The sequence below is a fragment of the Bidens hawaiensis genome, unplaced genomic scaffold (assembly GCF_021521415.1).
Source record: "Bidens hawaiensis isolate Kalapana, Puna unplaced genomic scaffold, B.hawaiensis_p1.1 tig00000190_1, whole genome shotgun sequence".
NCBI classification, from domain to species: domain Eukaryota; kingdom Viridiplantae; phylum Streptophyta; class Magnoliopsida; order Asterales; family Asteraceae; genus Bidens; species Bidens hawaiensis.
Window position 1 is genome coordinate 3,579,611 of NW_027491020.1, and position 10,043 is coordinate 3,589,653.

Genomic DNA, 10,043 nt, shown 5'->3' on the forward strand with positions numbered 1-10,043 from the left:
CCCAGCCAGGGGCTCTTCCCCTTGGACCCTGGTAGGGGCTGCCGCCCCTAGACCCCGTTGCTAGGGGCGCTACCCCCGGACTCCCGTTCGTTGAGGGTTATTACTAGACTAGAAACGCGATGTGAGTAGTGATAGTTAATTGATACGTGTAATTGTTATACAGTTAGTCGAGCACATCTAAGGAAAGGAATAACAATTAACGTTGAACGTAACTGAGTTCAGGTGAGTTTCTAGTTCCACATCCTTGTTATGTTTTCGGGGTTGTGTGCATACTCGATGTGATAGTTAATACACTTACCTTAAGTGGTAAGCGTATGCTTAGTATGATGTGTGAATGATGATTTCTTGACGTTGTGTGAACGATCTTCGGATATTTCATGTACCGTCAGGTGGTAGTTAAAGTTATGATTGATATATATGATGTATGAATAATGTATGTATGAATATATGTGATGTATAAATGATTCATGAATGAATAAGTACAAAGTAAGTATGATATGTTGACGGTACGTGAACGCTCTTCGGAGATTACACGTATTGTCAAGGAAAATATGTAAAGGACAGGTATGTTACAGTAGCATGAATTAAAAGGGGACCAGACCCCAATAATATCTGTGAGGATAGGGACCAGACCCTAATAATATCCGTGAGAATATGGACCAGGCCCTTATAATATATGTGATGGTAGGGACCAGACCCTAATAATATCTGTGATATTGGGGACCAGACGCTTATAATATCTGTGAGGTTATAGGGCGGAAGGCTCTTTATATAGTATGGATAGTTATTTATGTAAAGCAAGGTATGAATAACGTACACACCTTCGGGCTCGTGTGCAAGTATGAGAACAGATTGTATGTTGTATGATTAACTAGAACTCACTCAGTGTAGCTGACTTTTAGTATGCACGCAGGTGAGTAGAATGAGGAAGATCGCTTGAGGGGAGGCACATGGCATGGACTTGAAGAAGCTGGCTTCTCAAGGAAATGTTATGTTTTTTTAAAGACAATGTTTCATGTTAAATGATTTGGAATGCTCGTTAAGACAAGAAATATGGTTATGTAATGAAATGGTTTGAATGTTTTTATTATTCCGCGAAAGTTTTAATTAACTCTGATATTTAGAACTGTGTTTATGAATAAATCCAACGTCCAATGTAGGGCACCGGCAACGGGGCCTTACATTGGTTTTACCTCTTACTCTTTGTTTTATTTCATATACTTGATGTTAGTTTGTACCAAGTGTATGATAATTTGTGTATGCCTCTAGTTTTACTTAGGGAAGACGTTGTATTACTATTATTGGTGATAATGAATTTGAAGCGGCTCTAGTAGTTCTGTTGTTTTTACTCTCGCCTTGAGAGGTTTTCCACGTTAAAATTATTGTGTCATATTTACTTTTAGAATACCTATTTGTTTACATCCTCATAGGTTCATATGGGTCGGGAAAAAGTTTAGCCAAACGAAGATTAATTCCGAAACTTTTTTTTACCATTCGTGGCTAGGTAGTCCTTTCTCCCAACAACAAGGGTATTAAAACTGTGCTTGAAAAGTTCGCAAGCACTATTATCTTCTCTAACAGGCTACGTGATTCATATAGTTCTGGAGGGTAAGCTTTGTTGTACATGATCATATAAATGATTCATACAAAAACCTGTTATAAAACTTAACTCCTTTTCTGCTGATAATTGATAGGGTTCTACAAAATATATTTAGATACAGTTGTAGCAGTATACACCCAGGAAAGTAAGCATCCGCCACTTTATACACTATTGTGAAATTATATATATGTCCTATGAAAGATTTTCAAGTACCACGCTGTATAAATCGATTAAAACTAGTTTATGGTCAGAATCAAGTCTTGTTACGTTATTTTGGTTTTCACGAAAAAAAACAAATATATTTTCTTACAATTATTATTATTATTATTATTATTATTATTATTATTATTATTATCATTATTATTATTATTATTATTATTATTATTATTATTATTATTATTATTATTATAAGATTACAATTTCTACTGATGTTTGCATCTTGGGTTATACCAGGCGCTTCTGTGTTTGTACACAAATTAGGTGTCTACGTTTATTGACAGGTGTCCAAGCTACTTTTCTTTGGGTTTACACGTTTCAAATACCACATACATATGACATAACCATATGAATCTCTTGGTACTATTGTATAAGCTTCTCTCTCTTGGTTACCACCGCTTACCTCACCAGTCACCGCCTATGGCCACTATCTTCAACGCCGCCATTTTAAGACATCCGACACTTCCATCTTCAACCCTGTCGGGTTCCTAGGTTACATTCCGGTGTGTTTTCCGGCAACCTACTGCCGCCGGGTTGTATTTAAAAATCCTAGGGGGCGATAGTGTTTTCCGCCCGGTGTACACGACCAACCTACTGCTGCCGGGTTCTATTTGGAAACCCTAGGTGGTGGTGGTGTCCGACGGTCTTTTACGGCGGCTATCGTGGTCCGGTGACCTGTTGACGCCTCTTTCCGCTCGGCGTCCATTGTTGGCTTTCATAATGGAACTGTAAGCAGCTGCAGTGGTGGATGTAAGACAGCCACCACTACGTGAAAATTGACCTTTGTTCACACGAAAAAAGTGTGGTCGTAGGCCTTTAGCCACACACATTTGGTTCAGGTCATATGTGACCAAAGGTCGCGACACTGTGGGTATGATATGGCCACACACAATTTTTAGTAGCCTTATGTGGTTATAAGTGTGGCTAAAGTGTATAGGCATTAGTTGCTGGCCATCAAGAAGCCTCTCCAATAAGTGTGGCTAAACGGTAGAAAATGGTCACATGACTATTTACTATGAGTGACCATTGCACGTATTGATCCACATGAATTAGTGTTTCAGCCACATGAATTTTATAATAATGTGGCCAATAGAGTTGTGTTAAGCGTGCATTGTGACCTATACCGTGTGGATATAGCAAAGCATTGGCCACTAAATTTAATAATAGTGTGGCTAATTATATTATATAGACACTGGATATTACATTAAAAGTGGCTAAAAATGTTTACTTGCCACTCAAACACTCCTTTGTAGATTATAGTGTGGCTATTGTCTTACCGTTTGTCACACATAATGCTTTTCGTAATTTAAAGTGTGGTTATTGTCAAACTTTTCGTCACACATAGTGAGGTATTGTGTGGCTAATCATATCATATAGACATTGGAGGTTATTGTCAATGTGGCTAAAAATGTGAACTTGCCAGTCAAACACTCTTTTGTAGTTTGTGGTGTGGCCATTGTCTTACCGTTTGTCACACATAATGCTTTTCCTAATTTAATGTGTGGCTATTGTCAAACTTTTTGTCACACATAGTGATGTATTGTGTGGACAATCATATCATATAGACACTGGAGGTTATTGTCAATGTGGCTAAAAATGTGAACTTGTCACTCAAACACTCTTTTGTAGTTTGTGGTGTGGCCATTGTCTTACCGTTTGTCACACATAATGCTTTTGTAATATAAAGTGTGGCTATTATCATACTTTTGGTCACACATAGATAAATGTGGTTATTTCATAAGTTTAAAAAACCCAATAACATAAATTCAAAACAAGTTTACATAACAAACATTCACTAATAAGTTATGAATTCAAAATATTTTAAACTACTACTAATTACTACCGACCTCAAACTTTCTCATAAACTCATCAAATTGTTTTTGCCTTCTTTCTTCATTTTCCTTAAGTTCTTTTTCCATTTATTCCATTCGTTTCACTCGTTCTTCCAACTCGTTTATTGACTTCCTTTCATCTTTTTACATTTCGGCTCTAACTTTTCAAATCTAAAATTGTTAAAATATTAGTATCATAACTAGTAAAGGGTTAATGTGAGGCGAAACCTCAAAGCACGACGAATATCACGCACAATCACATTAGACATAATTTATACAAAAACAAAAACTTGAATCGACGACTCGTTGGTGATAATAATCAATGTAAACTGTACTAAAAAGTCCTAACATGTATTCACACATCGTATCATGGAAAATCAACCAAACATTCATCATACAACTTAACTTATGATCACTTAGTTCACGAGACAGATTATAGCATGTACAAACCGATTTTATTCACTAAGAAAAGATTAAGTATAAATTCTACAAAATTTACCACAGTAGAATATATGAATTAGGTTTCTCAAAAAAAATTTATTATATTTTTCTCATACATACAAAATTCACAATAATTCAACCATTACAGATATGTACCAACAGTTCAGCATATTGCACAACAAACACTTGTTTAATGGTTCTATCAACTCATTAATCTAAATTGTGCAAAACCAATTGGATTGTCTTCAAAACTCGTAATACTAACTTTCATAACTAGAAACAACCCGTTTGGTTTTGTTATTAGGGAGTTATGGTATCGTAAATAGAGGCCAAAATATAACTCCCCGAATTAGGTTTGACCAGTGTTTTTGTAAAATCATAAAAACTATTCAAAACGTGTCCAAAAATTACAAACTTTAACTTTCTGGAAACTAGACTCATAGTGCTATATTCTAGAATCAAAAATCATTTAGTAATCATCGTTTAACATCAAGTTACATACCAATAAATAAAAGAAAACGAATCTGTCAGCAAACTGTTGTCATCAAACAACTGAAATACATACCTTTTTAGCGATGAAAGAAGATTTACTAAGTTTCAATTACAATAAATAACACTTAAAATTGAAAACCCCCAATCTTGGTTCTTAAGGTTCTTCACACTCAACACGAATCCGGCAAAAATCGAGATAGAATTGACAGAAACCGACACCACAAGTGAATTCCTCTCGCAAAAATAATTAGATTGGAGCCCGGAATCAATGGATTTGGTTAAGAATTGTGTGAGTTTATTGAGGATTATGGTGGGTGTATAGAGATGAAGAAGAAGAATAACAAGAAGGAATGAAGAGAAAGAAAAAAATATAGGTTAAATCTGTTGTCAAATTAAATTTAAGAATGGGAGGGTAATTCAAAATTTTTTGAGTAAAAGAGGTGGGTGAATTTAATTTGAAATTTTGAGGGAAGTGAAATTAATATGAACTAAATATGAATTTAATTTATTTTTAATAATTAAAATAAAGAGTTGTTAGTGTAAATATATATATATATATATATATATATATATAACAACTAATTAAACCTTAAATAATATGCGAAATTGTATTTTAAATATAAAAACATATAAAATAAATACAAGTGATATTTATAATTGCTCTAAAAGAGTTGTATAAGAGTGTAATAATCAGTGTTAACGCCCAATAAACCATACTTTCATTAGTGTTAACGCCCAATAAACCATACTAGTTCTTGATCGGTGTTAGTTTCTCATTATAGCATCTATCATGTCACAGTTGCTCTAAAAGAGTTGTATATGAGTGTCATTAGTCATGGTTAGATGTTAACGCCTGAAACACACCATACTTTCGTCAATGGGCCTTATTTGGCCTTGATTTGTGTCAATGGCCCAACATGTTATACATTCATTAATGGGCCTTGATTGGTATTAGTGGTCATTATAGCATCTATTATGTCCCCGTTGCTACAAGAGGGTTGTATATGAGTGTAGTGAGCCATAGGCATGTGTCAACGCCCGATAACATGTCATACTTTTATTAATGGGCCATAGTGGGCCTTGATTGTTGTTAATGGCCAATATCGTCTCTATCATGTCATAGTTACGTTAACAGGTTGTATAGGAGTGTAGTGAGTCATAGTTGGCCGTCATACTTTGCATTAATGGGTCGTCTTGGGCCTTGATTGTTGTTAGTGACCCATTGTAGTCTCTATCATATCATAGTTGCTCTAAAAGGGTTGAATATGAGTTTTGTGGGTCATAGTTTGGTTACGCCCAATAATATGTCATACTTTCATCAATGGGCCTTATTGGACCTTGATTGTTGTTACTAGCCAGTATGGTCTCTATCATGTCATAGTTACGTTAACAGGTTGTATAGGAGTGTAGTGAGTCATAGTTGGTCTCATCAAATGGCGTTGATTGGTATTAGTGGCCCATTATATCACCTATCATGTCATAGTCGCTACAAGGAGGTTGTATATGAGTGTAGTGAGCCATATTCATGTGTCAACGCCCAATAACATGTTATACTTTTGTTAATGGAATATATTGGGCCTTGATTGTTGTTAATGGCCCAATATATCTATATCATGTCATAGTTAATTTAACATGTTGTATAGGAGTGTAGTGACTCATAGTTGGTGTTAACGCCCAGTAGCATGTCATACTTTGCATTAATGGGCCGTCTTGGGCCTTGATTGTTGTTAGTGATCCATTGTAATCTCTATCATATCATAGTTTCTCTAAAATGGTTGAATATGAGTTTAGTGAGTCATAGTTTGGTTAACGCCCAATAATATGTCATACTTTCATCAATGGGCCTTATTGGACCTTAACTGGTGTTTGTGGCCCATTATAGCCTTTATCACATCATAGTTGCTCTAAGAATGTTGTATAGGAATGTCATTAGTCATAGTTAGATGTTAATGGACGGTAACATGTGATACTTTCATCAATAGGTCTTATTGGGCCTTGTTGGTGTTAGTGGCCCATTATAGCCTTTTTCATGTCATAGTCGCTTTAATGGGCCAAATTAGGGCTTGAAATCTCTTAGTGGCCTATTATGGCATGTGATATGTAACATTAGATATTTAAGGGTTATATCGTGTTATAAGGAGTCATCTTAGACCATAATAGACAAAAACAAGTCATACATGTCCTAATGGGCCATATTGGGCCTTGAAATCTCTAATGGCCCATTATGCATATAATTTTAAATTGTATCTTAAGAGGTACAACTCGCCTAACCCCTCGATATACATTAAACATATGGGTGGCAAATGGGTTGGGTTGGGTCGAAACGGGTTATGGGTCGGAACGAGTTAGGGTCAAAACGTGTCAAGGTTGGAACGGGTCAACTAAAAAAAGGTTGCTATGGTTCGGGTCGGAACGGGTCAGGGTCAAAAGGTTCGGGTCATAACGGGTCCGGGTCAAAATAGGTCAAGGTCGGAACAGGTCAAAACGGGTTTTTGGTCTTTTTTTTAACAAGGACAACGGAGGATATGTTTTAGTTTTATCATTAAAGTTCATGTTCCAGTCCAGTTCGTTTCAGCACTTAACAGCTCATTTTTACAGCAAACAACATGCTAAACAGCTCATTTTAGCGATATTTCAGTCCGTTTTGAGCACTTAATAGCTCGTTTTAACAGCAAACAACATGTTAAACAGCTCATTTCAGCAAGTTTTCAGTTCGTTTCAGCACGTAACAGCTCGTTTTTACAGCAAACATCATGTTAAACAGCTCGTTTCAGCGATTTTTCAGTCCGTTTCAGCACTTAACAGCTCGTTTTTACAGCAAACAACATGCTAAACTACTCGTTTCAGCGATTTTTCAGTCCGTTTCAGCACTTAACAGCTCGATTTAACAGTAAACAGCATGTTAAACAGCTTGTTTCATCAAGTTTTCAGTTCGTTTCAGCACGTAACAGCTCGTTTTTACAGCAAACATCATGTTAAACAACTCGTTTCAGCGATTTTTTCAGTCCGTTTCAGTACTTAACAGCTCGTTTCAGCACTTAACAACTCGTTTCAGCACTTAACAGATCGTTTCAACGCGTTTTGAGCAGTTTTGCAGCAATTCAGCAATAAAAAATAGTAGTTCATCTTGTTGTTGCCCGTTTCAGCAGGTTACATAACCAATACTTCAAAACGTTTTGTGTTTTCAATCCAGAAAACAAGTATAGGCAAACGTTTAGTGTTTTCAAAACCAGTATGCACAACGAGTAATAAAAACCAGTATGTCTGTGTTTGATGTGCGCAAAGTGGTATATAAATTTTTAGCAAATAATGACCAAGCACAACGAGTAATAAAAACCTAGAATACCCTAAACCAAACCACTAGCAACAGGCAAGTGAACCTATCGGGTGTAGAATAGCTATGGGAAGACCGGGATATCAAACCCTAGACACACTAATTTAAATAACGAGACTAGTTCTAAAAGCTAATTAAATTAAAAATTAAGAAAATATATATTTTTGGATTTTTATTTATTTTATTTTAAAATATAATAATTAATTAAACTAATTACTTAATCAAATTAAAGTAAACTAGAAAATTAAATTACCAAATAAAAACTTTAGCAAATTCAAATGAGAGCAAGAGTTCCTAGGCAAGGAATCCGAATTGTGATGACTCGGGCTTTTATCGGTTACGGGAAAATGCTATGGGAACCGGAAATCTAAAGGTATGAAGCTCTAGGAAACTTAATGGATCCTTAATCACTCTCAAGGTGTCACCTAAAAAAAATCTTAGAGATCATGTAAGAACACCGGCTTATTGGTTCACCTGTCAGTTCACCAACTATGATTAATTACCCTAAAAAAACAGCTAACCCGTCACTATCTCAATGCACCTAAGTACACGGGGTGGTTTTTGAACAGTCTAAAGGACACGGGTAAACAGTGAAATTAAGAAAAAAATAGGCAAACCTCCTGTCAGATAATTTAACCTAATACCCTAACAACGCAGACAAACCCGACTACTTATCACCCGTCGGATATCTAAGTTGGTAAAAATATAAACTTCTAATAATATGCCAAAAATCAGTTTCTATGGTAAATGAGCTCAATAAACCATAAACAAGTTGCAAACACACAGTAAACAACCCTAACATGCAACCTATAATTGAATGACATTCAATAAAGTAACATGTGAAACATTCATTTAGACACAAATTAAAAATAAATACGCATGAGACACATCCAATAAATATGATCAAAACTTTTAATTAATCAAAATCCCATAAAACAAAACCCGCAAACCAACAAGTCCAAAACAGTCAACAAAGCATCATCACAAGCCTAGATAACTAAAAGTATTTAGCCAATAACCATGTCTAAAAACGAAACTAAAATAAATATAAAAGAGTTCATCGAAAAAGAGTTACTAATAATTGAGCTAATAGCCTACTAGTTTAAATTAATAAAGGCACCTGCTTGCTTGAATTACAACCGTCAACCCTAACAAATAATAATAATATTGTGGCTTTGTGCTTTGACTTATGCCTTCTGTCCACACAACGTAGAAAACAATAATACTAAGGCTGAGGGGTGTGGTGGGCGCGAGAGGGGGCGCGAGTGGGGGCTCCAGCCAATAATATTGTGATGTGTGGCAGAGAGAGAAACTTGATAAGATGGGTGTTGGTTGTGGTGCTCGCGCCCCGGGCCCTGGTGTGGAGGGGCGCGAGAGGGGGCGCGAGCGGTTTATTTTTTTATTTTTTTATAAATGTATTAAAAAAACGTATTATTAAAAAAACAAGAAATTATTTAAAAAAACACACATTTTTTTGAAAATTCATAATAAAAAAAAACATACTAAAAATTAAACAAACAATAATATTTAATAATAAAACTAATCTAATACAAGATCATCTGGTCGCCTCGCCCACAAATGTTCAACCAACTCATGTCGAAGATCCCCGTGTATCTCACGGCTCTTGATATTTGCTATGTTATGAAGTTTTTGTTGATCACTGATTGTGGACGGTTGTGGCGGAATGTCACATTGGTAGTTTTGGCATATAGCTTTGCCCTCGTCTTCTAACGTCATGTTGTGTAGGATAAGACACGTGTAGACGACGTCCATTATCCTCTCCCGAGTCCAATAACGTATCGGGTTCGCCAGAACATAATATTGTTTTTTTATAGCTCCAAAAGCTATAAAAAATGCCTCATCAAAGTATCGTTAGCACCCGATCGATCACGATCACGAGGTGGTGCTCTAACCCTCGGGAGTCGGGGTTGATGGGCTTGATTTTGCAAGAGATTGACCACGGTTGCGGTCAAAACTCCCCCTACATGAAGAAGCAAATCATCCTCTTCGGAGGAGTCGGAATCAGACGAGTACGACGACATTATTTTTAATCTGAATGGGTTGATTTAGGGGTACTATATAGGATTTTGTAAAGGTTTTTTTAATCTGAATCTAGGTTTGGGTACCA

At 36.0% G+C, this 10,043-nt stretch overlaps 1 long non-coding RNA gene across 1 annotated transcript; it reads left to right on the top strand.

The window, feature by feature from the left end:
* The first annotated feature begins 5,476 nt into the window (after positions 1–5,476).
* Positions 5,477–6,046, top strand: LOC143588174 (uncharacterized). Its single transcript, XR_013145064.1, has 2 exons — positions 5,477–5,825; positions 5,867–6,046. It is a non-coding gene; the product is annotated as an uncharacterized LOC143588174 (long non-coding RNA).
* The last annotated feature ends 3,997 nt before the right edge of the window (positions 6,047–10,043 follow it).